At 40.0% G+C, this 20,317-nt stretch overlaps 1 pseudogene; it reads right to left on the bottom strand.

The window, feature by feature from the left end:
- The window catches only part of LOC107181572, a 75,998-nt pseudogene extending 66,421 nt beyond the window's left edge, over window positions 1-9,577 (bottom strand).
- Between the last annotated feature and the right edge of the window lie 10,740 nt (window positions 9,578-20,317).

Raw genomic sequence — 20,317 nt, 5'->3', positions numbered from 1 at the left:
TCGGGGGGCGTGGCAGGGAGAGCTCTCCCTTGTGGCTTATGCTCCATATTAGCTGGCGAGGAGCAGGACTCAAGTTTGGTTGGGGTGTTTTACTCTAGGAAGATAAACAGTTGTAAATAAACACTGACAGGCACTCTATAAAATGGATCTAAGCAGCAAAAACGCTAAATTTATTTTTAATATGTTTTTTAATTGATTTCAGAGAGAGGGAGGGAGAAAGAGAGAGAGAAAGAGAAACATTAATGTGAGAGAGAAACATAGATCAAGAGCATGACCAGGGAAAGAAACCACAATCTGGATATGTGCCCTGCCAGGGAATCAAAGCTGGACCCTTAGGTGCAGGGGACGACACTCCAACCAACGGAGCCACACTGGCCAGAGCTGCTCTTACCGTTTAAAGAAGATTAATTGCGAATGGTAAAGTTGCTTCTTTGTATAGGCAAATTAGAATTTTAAAGGAAGATTTGCTCATGAAAATGTTATTTCATTATTCTCTTTAGGCATGTAAATCACGGTTTGGATTTGAGTCCTTAATTGTTCTTCTGGTTATCACTGTGCACTTTGAGACCTGGCTTAAAGAAAAATCCTCCTCTTGGCAATAATCTGGGCGTTTGTCAATATTTTACTTTAAATCCCCATAACTAATATTGGTGTTATTTTCTTTGTTTATCATTTTTATACTAGAAATGCAAGCCTGCATTTTTCTTGAAAAGACTTGGTTAATATAGAAGAGAACAAAATGTAAATGTTCCATTCACCTCTCTTACACTAACACTGATTCCCTCTTCCCTCATTATAAGTAACAACTAACAAAAGATTGTACCCTCCACACACACACACACACACACACACACACACACACACACGTCCTTTGTCCTTTTGTTTGTTACATTATTGGAAGTACACTGCATTATTCTAAAACTTTCTTTTTTCTTAGTTGTCTTGAGATCTCTCCATGTCAATATTTATAGGTACACCTCATTGTTCACTGTCACATATAATTCCATTTTACAAATATGCTATAATTGACATAACTGCTCCCCTAAAAAGCACAATTTTATTTTATTTTTCCTATTTCAAACAATGCTGCAAAGAGCAATTATACATTTATACTTATGAGAACATCATTCAGCTGTTAACATTCACATTCTGATGCTAACGTGGTTAACTATGCTTTCAGTTTTTCTTTTTTAGGAAAATACTAGAAGCCCGATGCACAAAATCCGTGCAGGGGGCTCGGCCCTCCCAGTCTTGGCGGCTTGCCGGGGCCCTCACAGTCCCAGCAGCTTGCCTCAGCCCTCGCAGCCTCGGCTTCAACCGGAAGGTCATCCAGAAGTTCATTCGGCTGTCTGGTCTAATTAGCCTATTGCGCTTTTATTATCATAGACAGGTATTTAAAGAAATAATGTTTATATATTTTGATCTCATTAAAATGAATTAATATTTATTATTAAGTGTTACTAAGTTACCTGTCTTTTAGAATATGTTTATATCCAACATTTAAATGTAAATAACTTTATATAATATATCATATTATGTGGTTTTAGATAATTTCTTAAGTTAATAGAATGCCAGATAATATCAAAGTTTGAATCTTACTGTGTATATATTTTGTTTTGATAATAGTGATGTTTAAGCATATCTTCAGTTTTGAGCCAAAGAGTGGTGGATCAAAATTATATTTATGGAGGTCCTATTATTTGACAAAGACATGAACAATTTTTGTTTTTGTTAATACTCACCTGAGGATATTTTTTCCATTGATTTTTAGAGAGAGTGGAATAGAGAGAGAGAGAGAGGTGAGAGGTGAGAGAGACACATTGATCAGTTGGTTGCCTCTGGCCCTCACCTGACCTGGGGTGGGGGAGAGGGGGGTATTGAGCCTGCAACCCAGATAAGGCCCTTGACTGGGAATTGAACCCGAGGCCTTCAGTCCACAGGCCAATGCTCTAACCACTGAGAAACACTGGTCATGGCAAAGACATGAAATCTTAATTCTAATCTTCATATAAACTTTGTGAGATAGATGCTTTTATTTTTATTTTGGTTCATACCTGTGCCTATGTTTCACAATTAAATACTCTTTGTTCTTGTTAAATTAGAAGAAAGCATTCTTATATCAGCTGAAATCTTAAATCTCTTTCCTTGGATCAATCTGGCCATTAGAGTGTTTATTCAGCCAGTCCATATACCCTTATAACCAACCCTCAAAGTTATATGAAACTGCTATAAAATATCTCGCTGAAGTCAAGATGTACTTTGCACATAGAATTCTCCAATTTAATTTAGTGACAAAGGAAAGCAAAGCAAGCCTGTTCAGTATAACTGGGCATGTGGTAGCACCTTTTTCTTGTTGGAAAAACTCAAATCCATTTTCTAATTTTACCCAGGGTTGTTACTAGCATAGAGTTTATGAATTCTGCTTCTGCCATTTCCTTTATTATGAAAGAATTTGGCATCTCCTTCCACCTGGCAGTCTCCCCTTCCCTATGACATTTCCTAGTGGAGATAAGGGCTTTGCAAGCTCACTGACAAATAAAAGCACTTTGAGGGCAGGATCTCTATCGGATTTCTCCCTGCTGTGTGAACACATGCCTACAACAGTGCCGGGACTTAGGAGGCACTCAAAAAATATTTACTGAAGCAATGAATGAATTGTTTGGGATTTAATATGCTTCTGCCTAAAGATGTGACTTTAAAATGCGTAAGTGCCATCGTACCATCATGCATAATGCTTTTTTTTTCTTTTCTGTTCTGCTCTGTATTTACATTTACCCTTCGCACTATTTTACTATTTCTAGTTTGAAGATTCTCTTTTCTGGAAAAGGCTTGACGCAGCGACTAAGACAATAGAAATCACGGGAGCGAGCGTTCAGGATTACAACCTTGCTTGCCTGGTCAGGTGCTCCTCTCAGGAAAGGCTTCTCAGTTTCCTAGGTACCGTGACTGCTTTTCCGAAGGAGGCTTTTATCCCTGCTGAGTTCAGTGTCAGAGACCAGGCCGAGTCCATTTATTTCACAGCTGTCAGGAAAGTGCAAAGTTAAATGTCCCCTGCTGCCTCCTGCCATACCTTTAGCCTAGAGGGCCTTGGTGGCTGGGAACACAGGGGCACCTCTCTCAGGTTAGGTGATCCCCTGGGAAAATATGCAGCGGTCCTTCAGGATCCTGCCTTCCCGTGAAGCCTCATGGAGATGCTTTCTGTCACTCCAGGTTCCCATCCTCTAAAATACCTTCAGAGCCACACGGAAAGATGGGAAGACGTCCAATCCAAAACACTTCATGCATTTTTTAAGTTGTAAAAGATCTCAGCACTCAGGGAACTAGACCAGACAGATATGTTATTTGTCTAATTACAAGTGATTAATTAAGTCTTATTACTCTTCTAGGTTTAAGGTATGTCATAAATCTAAAAGAAAAGTTAAAGTATGTATGTTCATAACCTTTCTCTCACAAACACATGAGCATACACACATAAACACACAGCATTTTATCATGAGGTTTTCATTTTCACATCTTTTGAAGGGAGGCCTTTTCAATCTATATCTATGAGGTGAGCATAAAAGAATTTGAAAGAAGACCAGAAAGCCTATATTGATTTACATTAGAAAGGCAGACACATCAAACCCTATAGGTGGGGAGAGAAGGAGCAACTCCTACTCAGGCTGGGTTTGGAGAGAGTTCCAGGAGTAATTAGTGCCAGGGTCCAGCTGAATGGGGGACTTTGGGGAGATAAGTGAACTATGAATGGAATTTCTGTCTGGTACGTCCCATGTCTCTCTACAGAAATGCTCAAAATAGTTTAAACTCGATTTTAAACACTGGATAATATTAAGGTTTATATTTGATTTTTTTCCTTAATCTAAAACAAATCAATGACACTTTGCCTAGACTGGATGAAGGTAGGTACTATATTCTAACTGATAAAAGAAAAAGCTAAGACTTATACTTCCAACTAAATGGAACAACCGGGAACAAATTTATGTTTCCACTAAAGCAAACAAACAAACCAAAAAAAGGGGGAAACATACAAAACAATGGGTTTCAAGACACTGTTCCTCAAAGAACACTGATCTCTCGGAAATTGGAAACCAGTAAGGTCTGCCCTACAATCGCCTCCGCTTTCTCCTAATGGGGGACAGGGCAGTAAAAAAGTCTTTTTTTTAAAAGTATATATTTTTAAATTGATTTCAGAGGGGGCGGGGGTGGGGGAGAGAAAGAGATAGAAACATCAATGATGAGAGAGGATCATTGATCAGCTGCCTCCTGCACGCTCCACACTGGGGATCAAGCCCACAACCCAGGCATGTGCCCTTGACCAGGAATCGAACCTGGGACATTTCAGTCTACAGGCCGATGCTCTGTCCACTGAGCCAAGCCAGCTAGGGCTACAAGATGTTTTATATAAGCCTCATGATAACCACGGAGGAAAAAATTTACAGTAGATACACAAAAGATAAAGATTTAAAGACTTGTTATAAAGCTACAGTAATCAAGATAGTCTAGTATTGACATAGAGATGGACAAATAGATCAATGGAACTCACTAAAAAAGTTTAGATATAGACCCATATATATGAACAATTGATTTTTGACAAAGGGTCTAAAGATTGAGTGGAGAAAAGATAATATTTTAAATAAATGTTATTAAAATAATTGAGTATCTATATGCAAAGTAATTAAGACATAATTTGTACTATATAAAAAGTAATTCAAAATGTATCACAACCCTAAATATAAAAGCCTTAACTATAAAACTTCTAGAGGAAAAAAAAAGAGAAAATTTTGTGACCTTGAGGTAAGCAATAAATTATTAGATATAATACCAAAACAGGAAACATAAAAGAGAAGTTGATAAACTAGACTTCAAAATTAAAAAGTTTTCTTTAAAAGACACTGTTAAGAGAGAATGATAAGACAAGCTACAGACCAGGAGAAAATATGTGCACACTAAATACCTGATAAAAGATTTTTAGCCAGAATATATAGAAATCCTACATAACTCAACAAAGGAATAATCCCCAATAAATAAAATGGGTGAAAGATTTGAACAGATACTTCACCAAAAAATGCATATTGATGGTAAACAAGCCCATGAAAAGACACTCAGCATCATTAGTCACAGGGGAAAAGCAAAATTACCTACTACTACTGCTACACACATATTAGAATGCCTAACATTAAAATGTCTGATCACATTAAGTGCTGGTGTGAAGAAAAGCACTTGGGCTCTAATACATTGCTGCTGGGAATGTGAAATGGTGCAACCATGTAGGAAAACAGTTTGTCACTTCGTTAAAAAGTTAAACATGGTCAGACCATATAATCCAGCCATTCCATTTTTGCATGTATACCTAAGAGAAATGAAGATATAAATACAATTTTTATACTATTATTCAGAGCAACTTTATTTGTAATAGTCTGAAGATAACTCAAATATTCTTGAACAGGTGAATGAATAAACAAAATAATTTGTGGTCTATCTGTACAATTGAATACTACTTAATAATAAAAAGAAATGAACTATTGATGTCTCCAACAATATAGATAAAACTGTAAATGATTATGCTGGGTGATATAATCCAAACCAAAAAAAAAAGAGTACTTCCTACATGTTTTTATTTTTATGAAATTCTACAAAATGCAAATTAACCTTTAGTGACAGATGGCAGATCAGTGGTTGACTGGGGATGGGAAAAAAGGGGGGTTTCAGAGGGAATTACAAAAGTAGGCTAGGAAACTTTTTCAGCTGACACAATGTTCATTATTTTTATTGTGGTGATGTTTTCCTAGATGTACACATCTGTCAAGTTATTCAAAGTTCATATCTTAAATATGTGAAACTTATTGTATGTGAATTATATGCTAATACAGTTGTTTATAAAATAAAATTTAAATATTTTTATAAACCTTTTATTAAAGTTATAAGAAGAAGAAGCAGGAAGATGAGAAGGAAAAAGAGGAACAGAAGGATGAGATGACCTAGAAAAAATACTCCTAACTCAATAAGGTAAATGGTACAATGTCTGGCATGTTTTCTAAATCCCAGGTAATCACTAATGTTATGTACAAAAATATTTGATCCCTTCCTCCCATGTTGGTAGTGCATTCTGCAAGCTACTGAATTATAATAACCTGGTCTTTTCACTGGACCAAGTAAAATTTGGTTTGGTTCACATTGGTCTAGCACTTTATAACTAAATATTCTTCATTGTTCTTATTTTAAAAGGCCACAATAGAAAAGCAAATTCTAGTCAATATATCATACACATTTGATTTTCTTTAAATAACCTCAAAAACATTGCTTGCACAAGAAATTGGCTCTGAAGAATATAAAGTTATGACAGTAACTCTTATAAAAATAAGAAAAACAGTATCTACAATTTGTACATTTGAGCAAGAATGCAGGAATCATGATAAATGGACAAAAAGACCAAAAGCTTATATAAATTTTCTTTCATTCTTTGGGTGCCATAAAATGTTAGCAAAATATTATAGTTTAAACAGTAGAAAATGTTAGCTTATTTGTGCCCTCTTCATAGTAACACCCTCTTTAAACTCAAAATTGTGTTTTGTTTCTATGGCAAGTGTATAACATTGTTTAAATAAATTATTCTTAAAATTACAAGTTGAGAAAATTAAATCCATGATGTGAATTTATGATAATATATGTAGATATATGCTGAACAGTGTGCATTTCACAGATTACTTGGCAATCTTCTGATTGTAAAAGTTTCTTCAAAAATAAATGCAGATGGCCAAATTTTATCAAAGAACTTGTGAATTATTTCTCTTTTCATACTGAAGTTAGTAAATACTTCTTATATACCTTTAAGGTTAAGAAAATACCTGAACTCATCTCATTTAGCCTGATAACCCTTGTGTTTCCTATTGTTCATTACATTTGGGAGGAATTGCAGATGGCCAACTATTTGATGGGGCATGGAACCTACTTTAACATCTAAATTTTATTCGTAAAAATAAAATTCTAAGTTTGAATAGAGTGTCAATTTGTTATTGAAAGAGAAATTTATTATTCATTGGAGTAAGATACCATCAGTTTTCCAGTAGGGCTTCAAGTAGGGTAGACAGGTGGGAGGATGTGGCCATGAGGTCCTATGGAGTGAAAGTTTTGGAAGGAACACAAAGAGAGAATGGTAGACCATACGTGCACAGACGCTCACAAGTCTATTTGTGAATCCACATGCTCTTTCGCAGTGACACCTTGGTCTTCCCAATGAAAAATGTAGGGTGGTGAAGACCTGGTGGGGGGTTAGGGGCTGGGTGTAGGGGGGTAAAGGGAAGGGCATGAGAGACATTTGCAATACTGGCAATAATAAAGAATACATAAAATAATACTAATTTTAAAAAGTGTACTCTATTTCTCCACTTTCATATAAATGGTTGAAGAAATAATGCTGTGTGCTTCCAGGCATTAACTTTATCCAGTGTGGAGGCTTCTGCTTCATTCCTCTTGGAAGCCATATGCCATGTCATCAGTGGGGCTACCTCAGAGCACCAGGTTGCAAGCACCCAAGTCATATGGTGAGGCCCTGAAGAATGAGAAACCCTGTGGAAAGGGGGAGAGAGGCCAAGGGGCACCAGGCTAGCAGTGAGTGAAGAAGTCATCTTAGAAACGTATCTTCTAGCCCAGCAGCCCCAGGTGACATCACATGGACCAGAAACAAACCTCCCAACCAGTTTTTCCAAGTTCCTGACATGCAAAATTGTAAGTAAAGTAAAATGGTTGTCATAAATCACTAAGCTTTAAAGCAATATTTTTTCAGGAATAGGTAACTAAAACAAGAAATCATATCTTGAAATAAGGTCCGACTCTAACAAAAACCTGAAACAAATAGCATTTGCTTTGGAGACAGGTGGATGCTGAAAGAGCCTTTAGTAGACTCTTTGTGAAGAATGAGGGCTTTGTTATCAGAGCTGAAGAAAAGACACCCTCTATTATATTATGGAGGGAAGTCTGGCAACACTGTCACCTATGATAACACGGAAAATAAAATGTATTTGCCTGGTTTGTTTTGCTAAGGAAATTTCCAGGCGGAACAATGAAAGTTAAAACTTTTTCTTTTAACAGTATAGTAAAGAGAGAGAGTAATGATTTTAAAATGGAATTGTAGAGGGTCTGAGGCAGTGTTTCATTTCGGTCATGTAAGAGCTTCTCAAAGTAAAAAAAAAAAAAAAAGGCCTTAGGGTAAAGATAAAGACGAAGGTAGAAGGCTAAGATACGTTGCTCAGAGCTCAGAAAGATTTAAGGGTATGTTCAAAGACTCTAAGAAATAAACAAGGAGGCCTCTAAGAATCTTGAAGATATGCCTTTTAGACACTGGGCTAGGCAAAAGGGCTTTTATGGATCCTAAGGGTGTTGTCCCACAGCACCTTGACTCTCAGGGTAGAGGAACCTGTATCTAAGAGATCGACAGACCTGGCTTTTGTCTAATCGAAGAAACCCCAGTGTGATTTATCAGACGCTCGTGAAGTTTGTAAGAGAATTTTACTTGTTCACTTGAATTGAAAAAGATGGAGACAGATCAACATGAAAAGAGGCCTGAGGGACGTCCCTCACATCATCTGGGGCAGGAAGCAGGCTGAGAAAGCTACACAATTCCAAATAGAGACCAAAGACCAAAGTGTAGAGAGCAGGGTCTAACCAACAGAGAGCATGCCCAGGAAGCAGAAGTAGACCTGTTTCAAGGAAAAGGCAGCATGTGCCTGGAAAGATTTCTGAACTGCTTTAGACTAGTGATTGCCGCACACATCCCCCTTCACACTCCCTCACTTTCGGCGCTTGACCATTTATTACATTTACCCTCAGTGTATGTATCAGCACTGGATGTGGGGGGTGTGGGATGCTTTGATTCCTTAGTCTAGTCACAGGTCTCAGGGTGAAAGCAAGTACGCTTGAGAAACCTTGTGCCACACCTGGACCTGGTTTGAGTGGTGAGCTCCTGGACTTTGAGCTAATGCCACACTGTGATGGGAACATGCAGGTCTTGAGATGGGGATGCGTGTGTTTGGCGTGCTGGAGAAAGGTGAATTGTGATGGCCAGATGCAGACTGGTAGATAGACTTGCTCCCTGGACACTTGCTGCTTCTCAGGTCAAGAGATAGAGTCTAAGGCCCTTCTTTTTTAATGTGATGGACTAATCCCAGTGACTTAATTAACTGATAGGATGTAGTGGAAACAACATTCTGGGATTCCTGAGGCTCTGTCTTCAGAAGCCTTTCAGTTCTACTTGAGCTTCTTGGAATCAGCCCCAATGATATCGCGTGAATCAGAGGCAAACCTCCCATCCGGGTTCTCCCCAAGTTCCCAACATGCAAAGTTGTGAGAAAAGTAAAATGGATGTTGTAATATATCATATAATATACATATTATATTATAACTAACATGTATTTATATGTTACAATATATAATTTTTGTTATAATTCCTCTCAAAACCCAGGAGCCATGGAGTTGAAGGCCCAGAAGCCACACCAAAATTCAAAAGTATGTGCTTCAGTCAACATACTGGAGGGGTTTCAGCCAACAGCCAGTCTAACGGCCCCTCCGGTGAGTGAGCCATGTTGGCTATTCAGCCCAGCGGACACTCAGGTGAATGTTAGCTTTAGTCATTATCTGCCTACAACCTGGGAGACCCAGAGTCAGAGATAATAAATTGTTAGTGTTTTAAGCCACCGAGGATGGGGATAGTTTGCTATACAACGGTAGATAATCTATACAAAAAGTCTTTGTTTTGTCAGAAGGAAGGAATTGTTATTTCAGAGATGTGGCAATTGACACACGTTCACATCTCAAATTATAGGCCATCTTATGTCCTTCCTCTCCCCTTGCTAAACGCCATTGCCTAAGGAGCCCAATGCTTTGCAGTGTGGAAGACACCACTCTCTCTAGTTTAAAAAAATGTGAATCATCCACGTGACTTGTGGTCTGGGTTGTGCAAATGTTTGCATATTCAATACTCCTAAAGGTTGCCTTCCTTGATTTTTATTTTAAAGTGAGATGTGTATGGAAAACACATGGGGAAAATATTTTCAGTTTAAGTTGTTGGGCAGGCAACGCATTTTAAAAGAAAAGCTTCCCATTATCTCTTTGAGAAGTATGATCAAATGTGTAGAATGTGTCCCGGTGGATGTTTCCAGCACGTGAAAACTCTCTCAAGATGATTGCCATTCTTGAGGAATGAAACCAAACCAGCCCCAGGTAAAGCATTGACCTGTGGTCTTTGGGACTCTTAGCCATCCTCTTGCTCCTAAAACCTCTGCTATATTGGTGGCCCAATTACACTGCTCTTCCCACAGGCCACCGACTGGTGCGGCACCTGTGTCTTTGTATTCCTTCCGGAATCTGGCCTGGTGATATGCTCAGAAGAGCTGCTCAGATGGCTGCTGCCTGAGAGCATGTCTTCAAAGTACAGAGAGTGGGCCACACTGCATTTCATTTCTACCCTGGGCAAGAGTCCCTTAGTTGTGATATACATGTTAGTCTGGCCCCAGAGAAGCATGTCACATTAGCAAGCATCATTACTTACAAAAACTCCCCAGCATTCATGACATCGTTTCACCTAAAGAACAGGAATGAAGGTTAGGGAAGGAGAAGTGACAGAAAGGTGGTTTTTCAGGGGACAGATTGGGTTGGTCACTGAGCTTATTGAAAATCACTGCTCTCCATGAAAACACCTGGGAGGCCCTGGAAAATGAAGATCATGAGAGCAAGAGAACAGATTGTTAAGAAACGGGCAGAAAATAAGAGGGTAGGGCAAGCAGGAGACTCGGCCAGAGCCAGAGGAGACGGGATAGTGGCAGGGAACCAGGTAGAGGCGGGCAAGGAAGGACCAACAGGAAGCTAGCCAGGTAGGCCTGAAAGCCACGCCAGCAGCGAAGAACCTCAGGTGACTGCAGGAGTTAAGTGTCAGGCCTGGAAGCAGTCTGACATGTGGGTAAAGCCCACCGGCCAGCCAAGGCAAACAGAAAGCTTTCCTTTTAGCTCATCTATTCCTCAAAAATAAGTATTCCTCAACCGCCTATGGTGAATTCAGTGTCAGAGTGCTGGGGATATGACATATCTAGACAGACCCAGTCATTTTTGTCACAGAACTGACATTCTAGGGCAGAGGTGCTGAGTTGAGCAGCCACACAGATCCTCGAAGGTGGACAGGGAAAGTTCTCCTAGGACACTGACTCATTTCCCCCAGTCCCGGAGGCCATTCCAGCTGCCTTTGCCCTGTCTAGAGATGACCACCCAGTCGTTTCCTAATGGATGGCACTGGAATCCTCACCCACTGTGGCAGGAGCAAACTGAGCGGTGGAAGCCCGCCAAGGACCCTCCAGGACAGCTCACAGCACGGCACTGGGGAGGCACACACCTCCGCACACCAGGACCCTCGCCACCTGGCGGGAGCAACCGCTGCTCTGGGTTCTGCCCACCCATGAATGCTGAGTGGGTTACAGGTGGCCGCTCTTACTGGGGTGTCAAAGCCGCACTTCCTCTAAGCATTTCTGAACCTGGAGCAGGAACATGGCACTTCTGAGTAATTTTGCCAAGAACAAGGAGAGCAGAGCTGGTTGCCGTTTGTGAAAGGTCAGCTAACTAACCTCCCCGCCCCCGCCCCCCCTGATTCGGAGGCTCAGTCTGTGGACCTGGCATGTTCCCTAAGCTCTACGCTCTGGTTCCAGCCACCCCAGACGCTACCGATGCTCTCGGCAGGTTACCATGCCGTAGAGGCTGCTTCTAAACGATTCCCACGTGTTCAAAACAGCGACAGCGACAATGAAAGGACAGCCTCTGAGCACCAGCATTGACTGCTATTTCTCATCAGCTCAGTGTGTAATGACAGCCTGGCTCCTTCGTGTGCATTGTTCGCAAGCTTCCTCTCATTGTAACCTGAATACTAATGAGCAACCTGTTCTCTGTACCGCAGCCATAGGATTTTTGAAATATAAACAAGGCATAGAAAGAGTAGCTGACCGTACACAGCAAGCAAGATCTAAAGTAATGAGGTAGAAAGAAGATCACAAAACAAAGGAAAATAAATGCACATATCCTGCTATCTTCTGTTTGGGCCAAAAGTGATACTCTTCTTTCTATTTTTTTTTTTTTTAGCATTATGGTTTAGTAAGGCTTGTAAGTTCTCATTCTGAGAAAAAAAATCAGTGGTTAGCATTTAAAATTTAGAATCAAGCCTTGATTTGAGCCTCAGCTCTGCCGCATGCTCTCTGTGTGGTTTTGAGATATTTAATCACTTTTTATGACTCAATTTTACCATCAACAAAATGAATGGAATAATGTCACTATTTCAGGCAATAAATAAATACCACACAGAAGCCTCTGACATATATGAAGCCCTCAAAAAAATGGTCATTAGGTTGCTATATGAAGAGCCACCTGCATCAGTACTAAAGGCAGCTCTCAAAACAGTGTGCATTTCCCCTGATATCAGCAGCTGGCAGGCGTGGTGAGCAGCACACAGCATGCTAACTGGCCTCCCGAAGGCCTGCAGACCTGCTCATGCTCCATGTCTGTCCTTCTCACATGACCTAGAATCTCTAGATCAGGGGTCCTCAAACTACGTCCCATGGGCCACATGCAAATACAAATATTGTATTTGTTCTCGTTTTGTTTTTGTTTTTTTTTTACTTCAAAATAAGATATGTGCAGTGTGCATAGGAATTTGTTCATTGTTTTTTTTTAAACTATAGTCTGGCCCTCCAACGGTCTGAGGGACAGTGAACTGGCCCCCTGTTTAAAACGTTTGAGGACCCCTGCCCTAGATCATTCCCACTCACTATATGGGCACAGGGAGGAAATAGAATTTCCAGTTGTGTGTGTTTGTGTCCATCTTAACAAGTAAAACAAAGATGAAAAAATAGGTCCTGTTAATATTAATAAAGGGTGGAAATGGCACCTCCCTTCACTAGTGTGGGACAGCCCCGTGTGATGGAGATTCTAGAAGGAATCTGAGAAAAGAGTAGAGTGGGCCTGGGACATCCACACTGCTCAATTTGCTTTATTAATTTGCTGTATCTGCAGTTTACCTGAGGACAATTGTATTATTTTTTGAATTTGCTAAAATCAACACTCAAAAAATACTGGCTTAAAATGATTTGTGCCAAATCAGTGTGACTGTTGATAAAACTAGCAATGCCACCCTACCTGGTTTGCCTCAGTGGATAGAGCTTCGGGTTTGATTCCGGTCAAGGTCACATGCCCGGATTTCCTGCTTGATCCCCAGTAGGGGGCATGCTGGAGGCAGCCGATTGATGATTCTCTCTCATCATTGATGTTTCTATCTCTCTCTCTCTCCCTTCCTCTCTGAAATATATAAAAATATATTTTAAAGGAGGGGGGGCAGCTGAGTTAGCATGGTCGTGGGGGGCACCCAACCCACCGAAAGTCCAGTCCTACCTGCTTATTCTAAAGTATATATATTTAAATTAGCAATTCAACACAATCTCAAGAAGAATGATGGGAATGAGACCGCTAATGTAAGTCCCCTGAAGGACACCCATATTGACATTGTGGCTACTTCTTCTGAAAGTGGGGAGCATGGCTAGCCCCCCTCCAATCTCCCTTTGAGACAGAGCTAGCTGTGGGCTACAAGGAGCAGTTGGCTGACAGCCTCTGGGCGTGGGTGCTGCAAGGTCCCCTCTGCTGTCTCCTGGCAGCCCCAGGGATAGCCAAGCCCTGCAGGAGCAGAGGGCCTAGACATTTCTGCCCGAAACAGGACTCTTCCGAGGGTGTTCTTTGCTCTGGAGCTGCCTTTTGGGGTGCGGGAGACATTTTCCGTCTGCAAGTCAGTTGGAGATGCTCCCTGCCCAGTCCCCCTTCTCCCCACCTCTGCCCCCACCTCTGCCTTCCCTTTCTCAGCTGTCAGCTTCGCATTGCATTGTGGTCTGAAAGCTTCTTTGCTGTCTTGCTTCATTCTTCTGCCTTTCCCACGTGTTATGCCCAACAAAACTATTGAACTCCTAACTCCATCTCAGCCTGTGCTTCCCAGAGAACCCAAATGACAGGGATTTTTTGCAAATTGACTAAGAACTGAAACTTCCTGCCTGGAAATTGAATTTCTACAGAAACTGAATTAAAATAGTATTTTTTTCCTTTTCTTTAAAAAAAATGTTTTTATTGATTTTTAGAGAGGAAGGGAGAGGGAGAGAAAGATAGAAACATCAATGACGAGAGAGAAACATCCATTGGCTGCCTCCTGCACTTCCTTACCGGGAATCAAGCCTGGGAAATCGAACCAGGGACCTCTCGGTCCATTGGACCATGCTCAGTCTGCTGAGCCACACTGCCCAGGATGTTTCCACTTCTTTTGCTTATTTAATTGTCTACTTTTTGTTTCCTTGTACCTTTAGTTTTTTTAAAAAAATATTTTTATTGATTTCAGATAGGAAGGGAGAGGGAGAGAGAGATAGAAACATCAGTGATGAGAGAGAATCATTGATCAGCTGCCTCCTACATGCCCCACGCTGGGGATCAAGCCCACAGCTGGGTCTTGTGCCCTCACCTGGAATGGAACTGTGACCTCCTGGTTCACAATTCGACACTCAACCACTGAGCCACACACACTGTGTTCCTTGTACCTTTAACAATCAACATTCCACTTAAAAATTTCTGCAAATTTCTTATTGTTACTATTGGACTTATTTCACATCATTGTTTGCCTAGAATCTTGGCAGATTTATTATTAAAATAAATTTACCGTCTGCATTTTTATAATTCTTCTTCCCTAACTTAGCACCTAATTTTTTAAAATGTCAATAATTTCTAAGCTAAATTTAATCAAGTACTTATTAAACTTTTACTCTGTACCAGGTAGCACTAAGGTACTGAGGCCTCTGCATTAGCCTGACAGCATGATTTCCTGCATTTTGGGTACTTCCATTCTCCTGAGGAAAGAGACAGCAACAAGCAAAGCAATTGCCTGTTTGGAGGACGGCTCCAACCCTCCCAAGGCAACGGTCCTCCCTTTATTCTGGTCTCTGTTCTAATGTCACCTTACATTGGCCATCTATGGAAATTTCAACTCGAATAGCTCTTCTCCATTTATCTTGCTGATTGTTTCTTCCTTGCCCTTATTGCATTAGGGACTATGTTTATTTGCTTATTGCTGTATGTATTGCCTGAAGGTAAGCTTTGTCAAAATCCCTGACTACTAGAATGCGGAGTGATATTAACCTGGACTGGACCTCTTCTCCAGTCATGTTATGAGGTAAAAACAATGATAAGCTGGCTAGAAGTTGTTCCCTTAAAATTACATAGACACGGAGTTATTTGAAATATAAGATTATATCCATTATTGATACGATAAACTACTTCCTAGAGCATTTTGCTTCTTGAGTAATGAAGTAATAATAGTATGAAGCTATGACAAAAAGGAAATATTTCAAATATTTTATCTTCTCCCATAGCTGGCTTGGCTAAGTGGATAGAGCATCGGCCTGTGGACTGGAGGGTCTCAAGTTTGATTCCGGTCAAGGGCACATGCCCGGGTTGTGGGTTCGGTCCCCAGTAGAAGGTGTAGAGGAGGCAGCCAATCAGTGATTTTCTCTCATCATTGATGTTTCTATCACTCTGCCTTCCTCTTTGAAATCAACAAAAATATTTTAAAAAATTATCTTCAGGTAATTATTTAAAATGTCCACATTTGTGTATGTTTTAGATGTCCCAATCCTATATAATGAAAGGGTAATATGCAAATTGACTCTAAAGGCAGAAGGACTGTTCTCTATGACACACACTGACCACCAGGGGGCAGATGCTCAATGCAGGAGCTGCTCCCTGGTGGTCAGTACACTTCCACAGGGGGACCTCCCCTCAGCCACAAGCTGGGCTGACGGCTGCAAGCGCAGTGGCAGTGGCTGGAGCCTCTCCTGCCTCCTTCGCAAAGCTAAGGATGTCCTATTGCAGCTTAGCCCTGAAGCAGGCCTAAGCCAGCAGGTGGACATCCCCTGAGGGCTCCCGGACTGCGAGAGGACACAGGCCAGGATGAAGGACAATCCCTCCCCCTGAGTGCATGAATTTTCATACATCGGGCCTCTAGTTTATAAATAAATGCATAAACATTATAAGTATGTGTTTAAAATTTTTTTTCTCATGGAATATACATTCAAATACATTTGATGGACATTGCTCTAGACAGTTTTAAATTGTTTAATATAAGAAATTTTATGAGCTGAATTGTGTCCCTACCCTGAATTCATACATTGACTTAAGCCTAGTACCTCAGAATGTGACAGTAGTTGGAGAGGATTTATGGTTTCTAAAGAGGTGATTAAGTTGAATAAGGTCATTAGTGTACGCCCAATTCAATATGACTGATGTCCTTCTAAGAAGAAGAAATTTGGACACAGAGAGACACAGAAGGAAGATGATATAAAGACACAAGGAGAAGATGGCTTTTTACAAACCAAGGAGAGAGATCTCAGAGGATACCAAACTTACCAACATCTTGATCTTGAACTTCTAGCCTCAAGACTGTGAGAAAATAAATTTCTGCTGTTTAAATCACCCAGTCTGTAGTATTTGTTATGGCAGCCCTAGCAAACTAATACAGATGATACAGATTTCTGGAAAATTCTACAAAAATGTGGCCCTACTCTTCCCATATATTGGGTGATTTTTTTTTATTATACATAAGTACACTTGTTATAGATATTTAAGTTCTAATATTTTAAAATTATTATACAATACAAATGATACATTTATTTAAATTAACTAACCCTGCATCCAGAAATCTCCAGAAATAAATGTTATCTCTCACACACACACACACACACACACACACACACACACATATGGTAATAAAAGCATTATATGCTAACTAGACCAGACAGCCGAACGACATTCTGGAGATAATTCTGGACGTCCTTCCAGATGAAGTTGCTGCGGCAGGGGCCAAGGCAGAGGCGGTTAGGGGGGATCAGGCAGACAGGTGAGTGATTAGGGGCGATCAGGCAGGCAGGTGACTAGTTAGGAGCCAGCAGTCCCAGATTGTAAGAGGGATTTCTGACTGCCAGCAGTCGGACATCCCCCAAGGGGCCATGCATGAATTTCGTGCGCCGGGCCTTTAGTGTGTGTGTGTGTGTGTGTGTGTGTGTGTAGCTATATAGATAGAGATATATATTTAAATATTTGTGTTACATTTTTATAGCTTTCATAAAGTTGTCAAATTTTAGTAATTGCTGTACATGGGAAAATCCAACGCTGAAATGGATCAGTTTGGTAAAAAAGTAAATATTCCTCCCCAAATTGCAGGGTTTGTTTTGTGCATGCTTTTGAAATCCATCTGCTTATACTAGAATTGAAACTAAATAGATTTCTAGGGACATATTACCCAGAAAAGCCAACCTTTTCTGGTCTGTCTGGTGATACACTGGGCTCAGAATTATGAATGTGTGTTATCAACAATGCTCAAAAATGGCTCAGCCTCAGCTATGACCCAACATCAAGCATCTTGTAGACGCTGTTGAAATACTAGCATTGCCAAATGAAACTGATACCCAGCAACAAAGAAAAAGATTGGATTTTGTTCTACTTTCTGTGACAAGCCAGTCACAAAACCTGTAAAACAATACAGCTCCAGAACTGATGGATTCTAGCCAGGATTTAATATGAAATATATATATACATATGGTTAGAAATTCTCCAACTAAATTATTTGCAAATTCCTGGGTAAAAAGCAATTTACTACAGACGTTGAGATGAGCCAAGCCAGCACTAATACTAAAGAAAAATAAACTAGCTAAGGAATGTTCTTTTATACCCACCAATATCCTTAGGATCCAGTCCAAGGTTTTGGTTGACTTTTTGGCTCATAGATTAGAAGGTTATTTAATGGTGTGAATCAAAGAGTGGATTCTTATTCAGAAGGATAACATTATTAATAATTTTATTGCATGCCATACATCTCAATCATCACAGTGGACAAAAGGCACAGATGTTTCATTAGATGTTAAAAAGGAATTTATTAAGTTAATTGCTATGTAAGTTTTACATTTAGTAAAATGTCTAAGAGTAAATCTTTCCAAAAGAGGAAGACATAAACTTCAAGAGGCAAGCCTAACATAAGTATTCACTATCTTCAATTTCTCTTCTCTCGCTCTCCCTTGAACCTATTTCAATAAATATTTTGCTCTTTTTTAAATAATTTTCTTTTCTTTATTGATTAAGGTATTACATATGTGTCCTTTTGGCCTCATCCCTCCCCCTACTCATGCCCTCACCCCCCCGTTGTCTGTGTCCATTGGTTAGGCCTATATGCATGCATACAAGTCCTTTGGTTGATCTCTCCCCCTTTTCCCCACCATCCCCTACCTTCCCTTTTAGGTCTGATGGTCTAATCGATGATTCTCTGTCTCTGAATCTGTTTTTGTTCAACACTGCCATTGTCAAGATCACCCTCGGTGGTCTCCCAGTCCTCATTTTATTTGACTTATCAGTGTGACATTTGGCAGAATTGATCAATCTTTCCTGCATGAAGGCACTTTGTTCCCTGACTCCCCGCACAATACTCTCTTCTGGTTTTCTTCCTACTTCCTTGTTCTCCTTCAGTGGCTCCTCTTCCTCTCTCTGGCCTCAGGAGGGCCCCAGGTTTGTTCTTGGCCCATTCTCTATGTACACTCACTCTTGATAATGTCAACCAGTTCCATGGCCTTACTTGCCATCTATATGCTGTGGCCTCAATGTCTGCCCTAAACCCCAGACCCACCTATTAAACTACCTGACACTCCCCACGGTGACCTGTGGATATCAAATAGCCTCCCACAGTTAACATCTCCAGAAACACACTGACTTCTACCTAACCCCAAATATACTTCTCTTCCAGTATTCTCCATTTGTTAATAGGGTCTTCCTCTTTTTCATTTTGTCAGTCTTTTGGGTCACCTTTTATTACTCTTATTCTTTAGTTCACATCCTACTTCAAGGGCATATATCTGGGTTGCAGATTTGATCCCCAGCCCAGGTTGGAGACAGCCAATTGATGTGTCTCTCTCACATTGACGATGTTTCTCTCTTTGTCTGTCTCTCTCTCCCTCCCTCCCTCTCTCCCTTCTGAAAAAAAAAATTGTCAGATGAGGATTAATAATAACAAAATAGTTGTTGAATAAATGCAAACAAAATGTGTTAAGAATATGTGACTCTATTATTGTAATCAATTCTGCCAGATGGAAATGTGGGTTATACTAATGGTTTGAAAGGAAATATTAATAGTTAACCTATTGATCACTAAATATGTTTTAAGAAATAAAATTTACTCGTTTTATTCTTACAAGAGCCCATGGACACAAATACCATTATCATCCCATTTTACAGATGAGGAAACCAAGGGACAAATAAACTGAGTGTGCAAAGTCTCAGGATTAGTAGGTGATGTATATGGGATATTTATCCAAATAGTCTAGTTTTAGCATTTATACTCTTTAGCACTGAGTTACATTACCTCTTCATGGTAAGAGACTAAACCTTGTGTTAAATTTTGAGAACAATTTTATTTTCTAGTAACAGAAATCAAAGCCAAATTAGTTTATAGACCAAAGGGAATTTGTTGTCACATTTAACAGGGAGAGAGCTTGTCTCAGTCACTCAAGGAATTCAGATTTTACCTTCAGGACTTTGCTTCCCCTTATATAACCTCTACTTTTATGAACATGCCTCCTTTACTATTTTTTTTTTCTTTGCGGGTAGATTTTCTTCATGAGGCAGCAGGTGATGGGAGACTGGCAATAGCATAATATTCATAAAATCCCAGTTAGCAAGTCTTGAGAAGGGAGGAGGCATGGTCTATCAGCAGTAGTGAGTACCATTCTGATGGTCCCTCTTTGGTGAGATGTCTATCCTTGGTCCATCACAGTAGCCAGATGGTGGTGGTGTACTGTGATTGGTCAGGCCTAAAGCACATACCCATTCCTGTGGCTAATTCAGTGGGGTCTTTCAATTGGCTGACCACAAGAATCACACGAAGTTTCCCAAAGAAAGGTTGCAAACAGTGAGAAAACAAAAGCTATTTGTCACTATCGCCTATTTATTAGGTGGTCAGAGTGTAATACCTATATTTATTTTAACTTTAGCAAAATCAATATAAGAAATATGACCAATATTAAACAGTTTCATGGATAGACCTTGGAGATATCAGTCCATAGGTTCTTATTACAGTATTTAACTAGTTGACTAAATCAATTAATATATAAAGGTGGGCCATGTTTAGGCCAATGGGATAAGTGCATCAAAGCCCAGGACCATTCATTCAAACCTCTGTACTTAAAGTACAAATAACAAGTTAAATTTAAAAAGTTGAAGTAAA

The sequence above is a fragment of the Myotis davidii genome, unplaced genomic scaffold (assembly GCF_000327345.1).
Source record: "Myotis davidii unplaced genomic scaffold, ASM32734v1 scaffold269, whole genome shotgun sequence".
NCBI lineage: Eukaryota > Metazoa > Chordata > Mammalia > Chiroptera > Vespertilionidae > Myotis > Myotis davidii.
The sequence above is the reverse complement of the archived record's forward strand: the minus strand, read 5'-3'. Positions and strand labels throughout refer to the sequence as shown.